Source organism: Lactuca virosa, chromosome 5 (assembly GCF_052849685.1).
Source record: "Lactuca virosa cultivar CGN04683 chromosome 5, Lactuca_virosa_CGN04683_v6, whole genome shotgun sequence".
Classification (NCBI taxonomy): Eukaryota; Viridiplantae; Streptophyta; class Magnoliopsida; order Asterales; family Asteraceae; genus Lactuca; species Lactuca virosa.
The window spans coordinates 352510299-352525051 of record NC_136430.1 but is presented as its reverse complement, the minus strand read 5'-3'; the positions used below and the strand labels follow the sequence as shown (position 1 = coordinate 352525051).

Below are 14753 nucleotides of genomic sequence, written 5' to 3'. Positions count from 1 at the left end.
ACCTTACGACTCGCGTGTTGATGACACGCAATGAGTATCAAGGAAGCCCCTGTCATAAAAGAAGACGACATGCATGTTTGCGTGTCATAATTTGTCCGGTTTTTCGACTACGACTTCGTTTTAACTCCGTTTTTCATTATTTTAACGTGGGATTTTCACCCAAAACTTTATTTTATAAACTAAGGCCCCAAAATATATAAATCTCCAGGGTTTTTAGAAAAATGTATTAAAAGAATTGGTGGTTGGACTAATTATTGAGGGAATATTTGCTTTTCCTTATTTTATGACAAAAGCAAGCCACCACCACCTCACTCTATGATCATCCACTCTTTCCCACTACTCCTTGTCACCTTAGTGGACCTTTACACCCAATCTCCAGCTCTTCCCATGTTCTAAGAGCTGGAGGATTGATCCTCTCTCCTCATTCTCCATAAAGTTCTTTCATTCTACACTTAGCAACCAAAGGACACTCTCCAAAATTCTCTCATCTTTTCTCTCAATTTCAAGAACTTCAAGGCTTTCTCCAGGGATTTCTTCCTTCAATTAGTAAGTATCTTCATCATTCACATAATTATTAAACTCCATTCTACTCAAATCATTGATATCTTACACAAATTCCATCTTATTCGGTGTTAGATTCTCGAATCATCAAGACATCTTCTTAGTGTTCTTGGGTTGAACACTTCCTCTATCTCACTTTCATCTACTGAAATCACATAAGGTGAGTTCATACCCCTACATTTACATGTTTTTCTTAAGTTTTAAGGGGGGAATACAAGTAAAATCATCAAGAACACAATTAAACTTTTTCTAACAGATTACATCAGAAAAGATGGACGTTAATCACGGACTGTTTTGGTCAACTTAAATATTTTAGTTTTCAAAACTGTTCCATGTGCAAGTAGTTCAAACTCTTAGCTTTAAAATGGCTACTTGCACATCTCCATATGATTTTTCTACAATTTATGGTGATTTTTACAAAACTGCCTGTCATTTCAGAGGCAAACCCGGACCAGTCTGTGATTATGAACATTTTCACCTCTGTTAGAGATCACTAAAAATCATGGTAAAATTTACGAACAAACTAGACTCATATTCCAAACTCTCAAAATTTGCGGATTTGGATTTAGAGCTTTGATGATTTTTTTATAAATTTTCTAAGAACAGTAACAGAAACTGTTTTTCAACGAAAAGTTGCTGTTAATTTCATTTCACCTTGTAACATGTTGAGCAAGGTGTATATCTTTATGTGATTATATGTTATTGCAATATATGACATTTTATCTTAATATTTAGACACACATCAGTTTACAAATGGATTTGGTCATATAAAATATAAAGAATAACAAGTGATTATAATCAAAGTACAATCGATACATTCAAACATTTAATAAACTATTTTGAATATAGTTTGCATACATTACCACGTACTACCCTTGGTTGATAAACTATAATAGGTATAGTTTATGATACATTACATAACAAATACATTTAAAAAGGGTACATTTATACAAAGGATATTTTCATTAAGCAAGGTACGGCCATACGGTACCAAGTTTTCATAACACGTAATTCCGTTAATGACTTTGTGAGACATTTACTTCAAATTACCATTAAGTCATGTATTGTAACCAGAGTCTCCTTGAGGGAGAGCGTGATACTTGTGTATAGATCTATATTGGGTTTGACAAACCCACACCTAAGCTGCATGCAACAGCTAGACCGGCAGGTCTGGGGTGACAAATGTCATAACATTTCCGACGCCTGAAGAACGTCGTTTCAGGCCAACTAGGTCATAGCATGGTTATAATAACTCACATAAAGTATTAATAAACGTTGGAATTTACGGGAACTTCATTAAAATTTAATGAGTTTATGTCGATTTAAACTTGCATTGTTTTACTATAAATATGACAAATTACTTGTACATTTCGGTCTTTGGGTTTTAAGACTACATTTACACATTAAGGAAAATATTGGATTTTCTAACACAAATACTACTTTCACAAACGAAAGGCTTTTAATAATACCAAACAAAAGCTTATGAACTCACCAACCTTTGTGTTGACACTTTTTCAAACAACTTGTATTCTCAGGAAATCATTAAACAGGTAATCAAGTGCTTTTGAGGATGGGACGCTAAGGCGTCTACTATTTCATATTTTGTCAACATATTGTAATTGATTCGTAAACATGTAATTCATACAATGATGTAACTTTTTCAATTATATATATGTTGGTTGTGTTTGCTTGAATTACTATTACAATTGTTGTTATGATACTACACATGAAGTCCTCCACCCCCGGACGTTTCCGCCATCCTTGGTTTGGGGGTGTGACATCATAGTTCGTATATCTTTGTTAAATAATACTTAAAGTTTTGAGATTTGCTAAGATCTAACCCATTATTACCAAACAAACTAAGAATTCACACAAAACATGCATATAACACATAGATCTACACATTTTACTTGCATTCTCCCCAAAAATCATACGAAAACCGAAAACATGGGGGTATGAACTCACCTTTTGCTTGATGTTTCAGTTTTTGAAGAAGAATTGGAAAAGATGAAGTGATTTTCGGCCCTAGCAACTCCCTTGAGTAGATCTCGAACTTAAGAAGATTTCTAGGAGTATGATCGCCAAAAACTTTGTTTAAAAGAGTGATCTATCATGAAGATGGAGTTATAAAACTTGAATGTGTAAAGGCTTACCAAGAATGATGATTATCTTGTGAAAATCCTCTTGAAACCTAAGCAAAATCTTGAGAATTTTGGAGGAAGAAGATGGATGATTCTTGAGAGAAGTTGTAACCAATCGTTATTTCAAACCTATGTAATAATGTAGGTCAATTTGTATTTCTTTTTAAATAATAAAGAGAAATTTTAACATTCTATGTATATTTACATAATTGACCCTCAAAAATAAAATGTTAAACAATCTCGATTGTGATGAACCAAGTGGTAGATATTGTAACAAGGTTTCCAAAAACATAAAGAACACTAAAATCCGAGTTATAACGAAGAAGTTATGACCAATCGAAGATCCGCGACAAAAACGGCAAAACACTGTTCAGTGTAAAAACTGAATTTTCAATAAAAGGATTTTTAGCCTTAACAATCTAAATGAAAGTTATAGTTTATGTTAAACCGAGAACTTTCATAAAAAGAACGTCAAAATATGACTTCGTATGAAGAAGTTATGATTTTTCTAAGTTTCAGTATAGCAGTGTATATCTAAAAACTCGAAATAATGATCGAGTGATTTTTAGCCAACACAACCTAAACGAGAATTGAAGGTCTCGTCAATAGTAGTACAACGGTAAAAAGACAGACAAAAACGGACGTCGAATGAAGAAGTTATGAATTTTTAACGGATTTCCTGTCCCGGTCTGTTAAAAATAATAATATTAAAAATAAAGTCAAAATTTGCCGACGAAGTCTAAACTAAAGTCGTAGAGTATAATTTTACCTACGCGTGCAAATAAAGAACGTCGAAAATGGAGCTTGTATGCGAAAGTTATGATTTTTGCAAGTTTTTGGCACAAAAATCAAGAAATATTGAAAACCGGGCAATTTCGCAAGGCTGACCTTCGGCCACGTCACCCTCGCATGCGAGGCTTCCACGTGTCACCATCGGATTGGACTGAAGTTTGCTGTGTCACCATCTAATTGGACCGAGACCGAGGTCCAATAGGCAGCCGACAACCTTCGCAGGAGACACCCCTCGGACCCTCGTGGCACCTTCCCATTGGACCGAAGTCCGGTCCAGTCCGAAGCCAACACCTCCGAGCCACCTGTCCGAGCCTCGCCCTGTGTACACTTCGCATGTCCGACGCGTGTTGCTACTGACTCTTCCTTCGAACCGCCCCTCGCACCCTATATAAAGGGTGCGAGATCTCTCGGATTTCACACATATTTCACCCCAAAATTCATCTTTCTTCACACTTTCTACCCCCACAAGCATATTAACAATCCCCAAAGCCTCGGTATCCCATTTAAAACCCAAATCAAGCCTCGAAGCCCCGAGATTCCCGAGAAGTTAACCTCTCTCCAGTCGAAACTCTGCCCGATTAAAGCCGATTTTTCGTCAAATAAACTCCTTTCCGGGAAACGAAACGCTGTCCGAATCACTACCTATCAAGTGAGTTCATACCCCCGTATTTTATAATTTCTACTGTTTTAAGGGGGGGGAATACAAGCATAACACAAGAACTTTGTGTTATAAAATCATGATTTTAAATCATGATAAAAAGACATTAAATCATCAAAAATACTCAAAACATTAAACTCTTTTATAAACTTATATTTTTCCCCAAAATTCATATATATATATATATATATATATATATATATATATATATATATATATATATATATATATATATAAGATTTAAAAGGCTTAGGACTGATAACTCATTCTGGGTTCTTTTCCTTGTTTGGATGTGGGCTTATAGTACCGGTTATTTGTCCGAGTGTCGTTTAAATTTTACTTATATATATAATTGTATATGTATATAAATATAAAAGTTATTTCATCAGTTCAAATACCTTTGTAACATGTTGAGCAAGGGATTACATGCAAACATAGTTAAATACCGATTCAGAAAGTACATATAAATTATAATAGGTATAATTTATGATACATAGAACAATAACTCATGATTCAAGTATACTAGAATACACTGTTTTACAAGAAAAAAGGGTTTTGATTCGGAACAAATCAAGGGTTTACACTTGTCAAATACATGTTCGGAATACTAATTCAAGAACATACTGTCAATCATTTATTTCAGAATGATTGGGTTTTCATAACTAATATACATGTAACGTTTATATGCTTTTTATGTGTCATTCAATTCAGGTTGTTTATTTCATTTAGACAACCAAGGTAAAGTCCTGACATTATAACCATAATCTCCAGCCAGGGGATCGAAACAAGTTGTGTGTAGATCTATATTGGGATTGACAACCCCGCACTCAGGCTGCTAGCTATAGTCAGGCATACACGCCAATGAGTGGCAATTGTTATCAACAGATTAAACGCCCACAAAGCATTTGTTTCAGGTCATCCTGTCTTAGTATGGTTATAATAACTCATTAAAAAGATATTAACAATACGTTAGTGTATAATCAACTAAACGAAAGTACACCTTCAAAGTACCAGTTTACAGAATACAAACCACAATGGTTCAATACAGTTTTCAATAACAGCTGGTGGAGCCTGGCATACTCTCAGTTACAAGTTTTACATAAAGGAATACAAATTCAAAACATTGATTTACAAAGAGAACGGTTTTATGGGAATAAAACTACTTTTTATATACAACAGAAAATATAGGATTTTTTGGAACAGTTTTACATATGCTAGATACAGAGACACCCTTTCAAACATAAACACTTATGCACTCACTCAACTTTATGTTGATACTCCCTTTTCAAATTACTTGTATTCTCAGGGAAATAATACACAGGTACTCCCCGAGCTTTTTGAGAAGATGGAGCTATTTTGAGTCATATCTTCTTTTGTATAAATTGTGTTAAATTTTGTATGTGATAATAATCACCCAAAGGGTTTCCTTATGCTTTTAAGGATTACCAAATACTTCCAAAATGACTTAAAGCCATGTTAAATCTTTAAAGTCATGTAAACTCCGTTAAATTCTTTGAAAAAGGTTTTATAAACTATTTCAAATTATAATTGCAAAAATCATAACTTTCGCATACGAGCTCCGTTTTCGACGTTCTTCATATACACGCGTAGGTAAAATTATACTCTACGACTTTTGTTTAGACTTCGTCGGCAAATTTTGACTTTATTTTTAATATTATTATTTTTAACAGACCGGGACAGGAAATTTGTTAAAAATTCATAACTTCTTCATCCGACGCCCGTTTTTGTCTGTCTTTTTACCGTTGTACTACTATTGACGAGACCTTCAATTCTAGTTTAGGTTGTGTCGGCTAAAAATCACTCGATCATTATTTCGAGTTTTTAGTTGTACACTGCTATACTGAAACTTAGAAAAATCATAACTTCTTCATACGAAGACAGATTTTGACGTTCTTTTTATGAAAGTTCTCAGTTTAACATAAACTACAACTTTCATTTAGATTGTAAAGGCTAAAAAGCCTTTTATTGAAAAGTCAGTTTTTACACTAAACAGTGTTTTGCCGGTTTTGTCGCGGATCTTCGATTGATCATAACTTCTTCGTTATAACTCGGATTTTAGTGTTCTTTATGTTTTTGGAAACCATGTTACAATCTCTACCATTTGGTTCATCCCAATCGAGATTGTTTAACAATTTATTTTTGAGGGTCAATTATGTAAATACACATAGTATGCTAAAATTTCTCTTTATTATTTAAAAAGAAATATAAATTGACCTACATTATTACATAGGTTTGAAATAACGATTTGTTACATTATCTCCCCGTTAGAGAGAATTTCGTCCCGAAATTAGTATTACAGATAGACTAGGGAAAAAGATGTGGATATTTCTGTTGCATTTGATCCTCCCGTTCCCAAGTGAATTCAGGTCCCCGTTTTGCATTCCAGCGAACCTTCACTATCGGGATACGACATTGTTTGGTTTTCTTAACTTCCCTGTCTAGAATCTCTATGGGTTCTTCCACAAAGTTGAGGCTCTTGTTTAACTCGATTGCCTCGAGTGGGATTACAAGAGTCTCGTCGGATAGACACTTTTTCAAGTTCAAAACGTGGAAGGTAGGATGAATGTTACTTAGTTCTTGGGGTAGTCGAAGTTTGTAAGCTACATGACCGATTCTGGCAAGAATCTCGAATAGTCCTATGTACCTTGGATTCAATTTGTCACGCTTTCCAAAGCGTATCATGCCCTTCCAGGGTGAGACCTTTAACAGGACGCGGTCACCAACCTGGAAAGGGTTTTCTCCTTTTGTCAGCGTAGCTTTTCTGTCTATCTCCGGAAGCTTTAAGTCGCTCCCGAATTTGTACGATTTTCTCGGTAGTTTCTCGAATAATTTCCGGACCAGTGAGAGCACTGTCAGGAGTTTGACCTGTAGCCAGCTGCGTGTCACCCACTTCAGCCCAACACAGAGGGGATCTGCACTTGCGGCCATATAGGGCTTTGAATGGAGCAGCCTTTATGCTAGTGTGATAACTATTGTTATAAGAGAATTCAACAAGGAGTAAATGAATATCCCATGCCTTTCCAAAGTCTATCACGCAAGCTCGTAACATGTCTTCTAATGTTTGAATCGTCCTCTCACTTTGTCCGTCGGTTTGTGGATGGTAGGCTGTACTCATGTCCAGCCTAGTTCCCAGAGAGTTTTGTAAAGACTGCCAAAAACGAGAGGTGAATCTACTATCTCGGTCTGAAATAATAGATATTGGTACACCATGCAGTCTAACAATATCCCTGAGGTAAGTTCTGGTTAGTTTCTCCATCTTGTCGGCTTCTTTTATTGGCAAGAAGTGTGCGGATTTGGTTAATCTGTCGACGATTACCCAAATAGTATCATAACCACCCGAAGTCTTGGGTAATTTGGTTATGAAATCCATTGTAATCCACTCCCACTTCCATTCAGGGATTTCAGGTTGTTGTAATAAACCTGAAGGTTTTTGGTACTCTACATTGACTTTGGCACAAGTAAGGCACTTGCCCACAAAGGTAGCGATTTTGGCCTTCATGTTAGGCCACCAATATAGTTTCTTAAGGTCCAGATACATCTTGTCTGAACCTGGATGAATGGAGTATCGGGTTTTGTGTGCTTCATTCATAACCACGTCTCTGTAACCACTAAACTTTGGTGTCCAGATCCGGTTCATGAAATAATAGACTGCATCATCCCTGACTTCGAAGTTCTTATCCATTCCTCTCAGAGTTTCACCTGCCACGTTTTCGGGTTTCAAGGCTTCAAGTTGAGCTTCTTTGATCTGTGTGGACAGATGTGAATGGATTGTCATGGTCAACGACTTTACCCGGTGTCCCGAGTATTCTTTTCTGCTAAGGGCGTCTGCTACTACGTTTGCTTTACCAGGGTGATAAAGAATTTCACATTCGTAGATATTCAGTAGCTCCACCCATCGTCGTTGTCTCATGTTCAGCTCTTTTTGATCGAAGATATGCTGGAGACTTTTATGGTCCGTGAATATTGTGCATTTCGTGCCATATAAGTAATGTCTCCAGATCTTCAGAGAAAACACCACCGCTCCTAGCTCAAGGTCGTGTGTTGTATAGTTGACTTCATGCGTCTTAAGCTATCTTGAGGCGTAGGAGATAACCTTTCCTCTTTGCATAAGTACACACCCAAGCCCTTGATTTGAAGCATCACACTACACTACAAAGTCTTCTATCCCTTCGGGTAGAGACAAGATCGGTGCACTGTATAAGGCTTGTTTGAGCGTTTGGAATGCTGTTTCTTGCTTCTCTCCCCAACTAAAAGTTACACCCTTTTGCGTCAGGGTGGTAAGCGGTTTAGCGATTCAGGAGAAATTTTAGATGAATTTGCGATAGTAGCCAACAAGACCTAAGAATTGTCGGATTTCTGTAGGTGTTTTGGGTGCTGGCCAGTTTTTAATTGCTTTAATTTTGGAAGGGTCCACGTGTATTCCTTCTGAACTGACCACGTGACCTAGGAATTCAACCTTCCTAATCCAAAACTCGCACTTTGAAAACTTTGCATAGAGTTTTTCTGTCCTAAGGGTTTGTAATACTTGACGAAGATGTTGGCCATGTTCCTCTTTGCTTCTTGAGTAGATAAGGATGTCGTCAATGAAGACTATGACGAATTTGTCCAAGAATGGACGACACACTCTGTTCATTAGGTCCATGAACACAGTAGGTGCATTCGTCAATCCGAATGGCATCACTACAAACTCGTAATGACCATAACGAGTTCTAAACGCGGTCTTGGGAATGTCTTCCTCCATAATCCGTAACTGGTGATACCCGGATCTTAAGTCTATTTTCGAGAAGTAGTTTGCACCTTGAATGTAACACCTCGTTTATTAAATAAATAAATAAGTGAATAATAGCCCCAAAAGCGGAATAGTGTAGCAAGAAGTTAGTTTTGGGAGTTAAAAAGGTTATAATTGGAAGTTTAGGGGGTTAAAATGTAATTCACGGATTAGTTTGTAAAGAATTTTGGAGGTTAAGGGTGATTTGGTAAATTCCGGATTTAATTTGAATTAAAATCTTGAAGGAAGGGGCCGAATGGTAAAAATTGGATTAAAGTTGAAAAGATATTATGAAGGCACGGGCTAAAGTGTAAGTGTTGGATTCAAATTGAGAATACATTGTGGGGGAGGGGCTGTTTAATAACTATTGGGCTTATTCTGAAAAGAATTTTAGGAGCCGGGGTCTAAAGGGTAATTATGGGAGCAAAATCGAAAATAATTCAGAGGGGAGGGACTGTTTATGTCGTTATGGCATGATGTTTTGTAGCACCGGGTATATAACCTTAGCATCGTCGGTTATCAAACCCTAAACCTAAGGGAACCTCCAGCCGCCACTTACACTCTTTCCCCTTCAACCGTTACCTCCTAGCCACGCCGGAAATCGATGAACGCCGCTGCCATCCTTCATCCGCCATCGTACAGCCTCCGCCTCCGTGAGGCCGATAGTTCCGCCACTGCACTAATGAGTTCATCCTCCATCCCTTTTACCCGCAGCCTTGCCGTCGAGCGCCACCGCCACAGGTGTTGTTGCGACTGTTGTTGCCAACAACGTCGTGTGCTTTTGTTGCCGTCAACAAAGATCGAACGAGGCCCTTTTTCCGCTGCTGCTGCTGGCTTTAGCGAGGTCTCAACTCTCCTTCTCCATTGCCCCGGGGTGGCACCGCAGTCGCGACCGCCGCCGCCCGTAGGGCGTGTTCTTGCTGCTCCGGTCAATGTCCATTACCTCGAAGGGCTGTTGCGTTCGTATCTGTGAGCTTATTTCGAGTAGGAGTCATGAAGACCCACCATGGCAGCCGGCCATGGTGGCTGTCACCGCGCAACCGCCACCTACCGCCACTAGATTGTTATGTATAGGTGTTGCATTAGTGTGTGTGTGCGTGATTATTGGGGTTTAGCTTTGTAATTTGTAATAAGAGATTAGAATAATAAAAAGAAAACCCTAACCACCACCGTGAGGTAGTGGCTGCCGCCTCCTGCCGCCGTGTCGGGTGGCGGTGTGCGTTGCCTCGTTGTGTTGACTCGTTTGGGGTGCTTGAAACCCTAATGGACCCAGCCAAAACCCTAATGGGCTTAAAGATTAATTTTGGGCCTATTGGGCCATGTTTGAGTGGAAACCCTAAGTAGGGTTTAGAAAACCCTAATTGTGAGTAATTGGGCCTTAGACTTATTGGACCCACTTTTGGGCTATTGAGATTGGATTGTGTAGTAAGCCCAATTTCTCCATATCATTTATCTAGTAGAGTAAAGGACTTAATGGATTAAGTCCTTAAGGGGTTAAGTAAGAAACACTTAACCCTAATTGTCATTTTATGTGAAACCCTAATGTCACTTGGGCCTTGAGTTGGGCCTTTCGATTGGGTTTTGGTAATTGGTTTATTAATGGGCCATCCAAGAATAATCAAATGGACTAGAGTAATTAGTTGGGCTTTAGGGTAAGGCCCATATGAAGGATTGGGCCCAATTTGGAAAATTGGGCCATTGATGGGCCATAGTTTGGGCCTAGATGGTTGTATGTTATTGGGCCCTTAGAATGAGACATGTTGGACTGGACTGAACAATTGGGCCTTAAGGGAAGTCCATGTAGTGGTTTGGGGCCAATTTGGAAAGTTGGGCCATATGTTGGGCTTTGATCCCTAGTTGACTTTGGGCCTGTGGATTGGGCCTTGGGCTTGGGTAAGCCAAGCTAGGGGTAATGTAGTAATTATCCAAAGTATGCATTTATAGTTATGTGTTAGAACCTAATTATTAATTGGGTGTTATTTTGGTGTTGATAGTTCGGGAATCTGTCATCCAGCAGCTGGGGTTGAGTCTGCGGGACTTCAGCAGTATGGGATTGTGTCTACGGGACTTCAGCAGTGTGAGGTGAGTTTCCTTCCAGTAAGAACGGGTCTACGGCCACAATACCGGCCCGTTTAGTTAGCAGTAGTTCCGGACTTCGGTCTGATGTAGTAGTTCAGTGTGCTTGATGTCTTTGTGATTCAAGCATGTCTTTGTGTTATGTGTTACGGACTTCGGTCTGATGCAGTATGCAGTAAATGTGTTTATGCTAGTAGTTATGATTATGGTATGCTATGTTCAGTCAGTTCCGGACTTCGGTCCGATGCAGAGGGCAAGGCCCTGGTTAGTTCCGGACTTCGGTCCGATGCCGTTTCCGGACTTCGGTCCGATGCAGAGGGCAAGGCCCTGGTTAGTTCCGGACTTCGGTCCGATGTAGTTTCCGGACTTCGGTCTGATGCAGAGGGCAAGGCCCTGGTTAGTCCCGGACTTCGGTCTGATGCAGTTTTCGGACTTCGGTTCGATGCAGTGGGCAAGGCCCAGTAGTTGCTTTATCTGTTGTAGTATGGTATGTGCTAGTTTGGGGAGCTCACTAAGCTTCGTGCTTATAGTTTCAGTTTTGGTTTCAGGTACTCAGTTTTCAAAAGAGGAGCTCGGAAAGCTTGCAGTGCACACACCATTTGTTCAGCCTGGGATGTTTATACTCTGATATATTTGACAGTTGTTATGATATTTTGAGATACATTGTTTATGATTCTTATATGACGTTTAATGAATATGGTTTTATTACTGATTTAAAACGAAATTTTCAGACTGTATTTTTGGGATGTTACAAGTTGGTATCAGAGCCTTGGTTTGAGGGATTCGGGCGCACTCCCGAGTGTGTCTGAACTCAAACTAAGGAAGTGGTATAAAGTTTTCAAAAGAAAAGAGTTTTAGAAAAGCAAAAAGAAACTTAAAAAGAAAAGAGTTTTAGAAATGCAAAAAGAATTTTTAGAAAGAAAAGAACTTTGAAAAGAGAAAAAGGGTGTGGTGCATGCAATCAGCCGAGCTCAAGTAAGTACTCCCAAATTACCCGTACAAGTTTATGGTATGATATGAGTATTAGCTTTATGAGAACTGCATGCTAGATTAGGACTAAGGATCTAGGAAGGATGCCTTATGTGCCTATTGTATGTGTATCAGCTTTATGAGAACTGCATGCTAGTTTAGGGCTAAGGATCTAGGGAGGATGCCTTATGTGCCTGTTATATGTGTACCAGCTTATTGAGAACTGCATGCTAGTACAGATTAGTCAGTATGATAGCCAGAGTAGTATATGCTTGATTATGTGTACTCAATGCCTGAATGCTGCTTGCTTTGTGCTTTTAGGAGTTCTCGTTGTCTTTCACTAACTAGTAAACGAATATGTTAAGTTACATATTGCAAGGACTAAATAATTTCAGAAGTTTAGGTCTAGCTCTATTTCGCAGCTCTTGTTTGAGTCCAACCGTTGTAGGGTAGGATCTCTCATTCGAAGAATTATGTAGTCTGAGTAATATGTAATAGTATTCGCGAGCTAATTAGGGGAAGAAAGCAGGGACTTCTTATGCAGCTGATGGCGGAGAGTGGGTTGGTGATAACCCTAGGGCAAGCCTAGGATGAGAGTAGCAGAGAGCAGTAGCAGTAGAAGGGACTTGGTGGAGTCAAGGCAGTTCTTGAGGAAAGTATGGATAGATGTGGAAGGTAGTATGGGCCCGTACTACTGAAAGCAGAGGATCTGTACTCGAATCAAGGAAGGCTGAGATAAGACCAGGGAACTTGTAGTGTGTGAGATCCCTCGAGTTTTGATGAGTATTGTGATGTTAGTGATCGTATGTTGCCGAGTATAGTGGCGCTACGTGGTAGACCAGATGGTAGTTTTGGTGTCGACAAGGGATCAGGCTCGGACTCTGGGGCCGGGCAGATTGATGATCAGATGAGGGAGTTCATTCCATCTGAGAAATACACGCAGTATCATTGACCAGACTCCTGTGATCCTCAGTGTGATCAAGGAGGGCATTATAGAGATTTGTGATGAGAGGCCGAGTGCATTCTGCACTGAGATAACAGTCATGATAGAGACCCGTACGTTGATGTTTCGGGAATTCAGAGTTTGTGAGGCTTCAGATTGTCATGGGGGTTAGGGACCCCATTGTTAGCAGCAGATGGTTGGCAGATGTCACCAACACTTTTCGTACCAGACGTTGTCTCGAAAGGAGACAAGATCTGACTTACTTCCTGTCCCCTGAGGGATAGAGCACGAGATTGATAGGAAGAAGTTGGTAATGAGTTGAGTGATGATGCGGTTAATGCTATGTCATGGGATAACTTTTAGACCAGATTCTGGGCAGAGTGTGCCCAGGCAATTGAGGCGCAACATTTGGTGCAAGAGTTGTTAGATCTCCACCAGAAGACTGAGACTGTGGCAGAGATCACTGCCAAGTCTCGGGAAGAGCTTATATGGTACCACAGTATGCAGCAGATGAGGAAATGAACAAGGTAAGTTATCAGAACATACTGTAGAATGATAGCAGGGAGATCATGAGTATCTCGGGGTGCAAGACCCTGAATGATATGACTTCTTGAGCTTGAGAACGAGATATGGACTTGGAGCACATTGGTAAGAGGGAACCAGATCAGTTGCTTATAGTGAGGGGTCTCGGGAGGAGACCGTAGATTTCAGATCAGCTTCTGAGAGGCCAGCCGGGTCAGATTCGGTGCAGCACTTGCGGGAAACTGCACAAGGGAGCCTTTCGTTTCAAGGGTTTGAGTAAGTGTAACCCTGAGTTATCCTCGGTTTGTGTCTAAATTATATTTTCAAGAGATGACATATGCCAATTGCATGCCGAGAAGCATTAGCGAATTGTGATAGAGCAATTCCCCAGATTACGGGATTGGGAAAGTACAGCGTCATCTTGGTTTATTCCAAGACTGAGGAGCAGCACGAGAAGCACCTGAGGGAGGTGCTAGAGACTTTGAGGAGGGAGAGAATTTTTGCAAGGTTCTTCAATTGTGAGTTCTGGTTGCGCGGGGTGCAATTTCTTGGGCACCTTGTCAATCAGAAAGATATTCTAGTCGATCCGGCCAAGTTAGAGGTCGTGATGCAGTGGGAGATTCCGAGGTCTCCAATTGAGATTCGGAGCTTCAAGGGTTTAGCGGGTTATTACCGGAGATTTATTCGGATTTTTAGAAGTTGTGTGATCTTTTGGATTAGCTGGTGTTGAAACCCAAGCAAGGATAAGCGTGAGTTCTAGCAGATTGGTCATGGGAGGGTAGGAAGAATTGAGAATTTTTCCAGTTTTGGGTTCTGTAGGGCATTAGCTGAATCAGAGTGGGGGAGAATCACCCAAGGATTCCGAGGCAAGAGCAGGTCATGAAGATGGGATAAGTTTCGCATCCTTGTCAGGAAGGAAGAGAGCCCAAGCGGCTGTATGATTTGAAGATAGTGTGAGATGGAAGTTTAGAAAAACTTGCCAATGATGAGGTCGCGTTCTCGGAATGTTGCTAGCAAGCCTTAGGGAATCAGTTTGGGGATTCCAATCAGGACATGGGTTCAATTTTGGATGTTAGGTCACATGTATGCTCGACGTCGGATGTGTTCGGATTAGTAACCAACGAATGAGATAGTGTCAGAGTGTTGTAAGTCTACGAGTGTAGCTGTAGCATTCACTAGCAGTCAGATATCGCCAGAGTGTTGTAAGCCTGCGAGTGTAGCCGTAGCATTCACTAGTAGTCAGATAGTATGGAGAGTGTCGTAAGTCTGCGGGTGTAGCCGTAGCATTCACCAGCAGCCAGA

The 14753-nt window shown here is 39.9% G+C and overlaps 1 long non-coding RNA gene across 1 annotated transcript; it reads left to right on the top strand.

Moving 5' to 3' along the window:
• The first annotated feature begins 471 nt into the window (after positions 1–471).
• LOC145114838 (uncharacterized) lies at positions 472–2782 on the top strand. The gene is made up of 3 exons (XR_013711257.1): positions 472–546; positions 637–721; positions 2546–2782. It is a non-coding gene; the product is annotated as an uncharacterized LOC145114838 (long non-coding RNA).
• The last annotated feature ends 11971 nt before the right edge of the window (positions 2783–14753 follow it).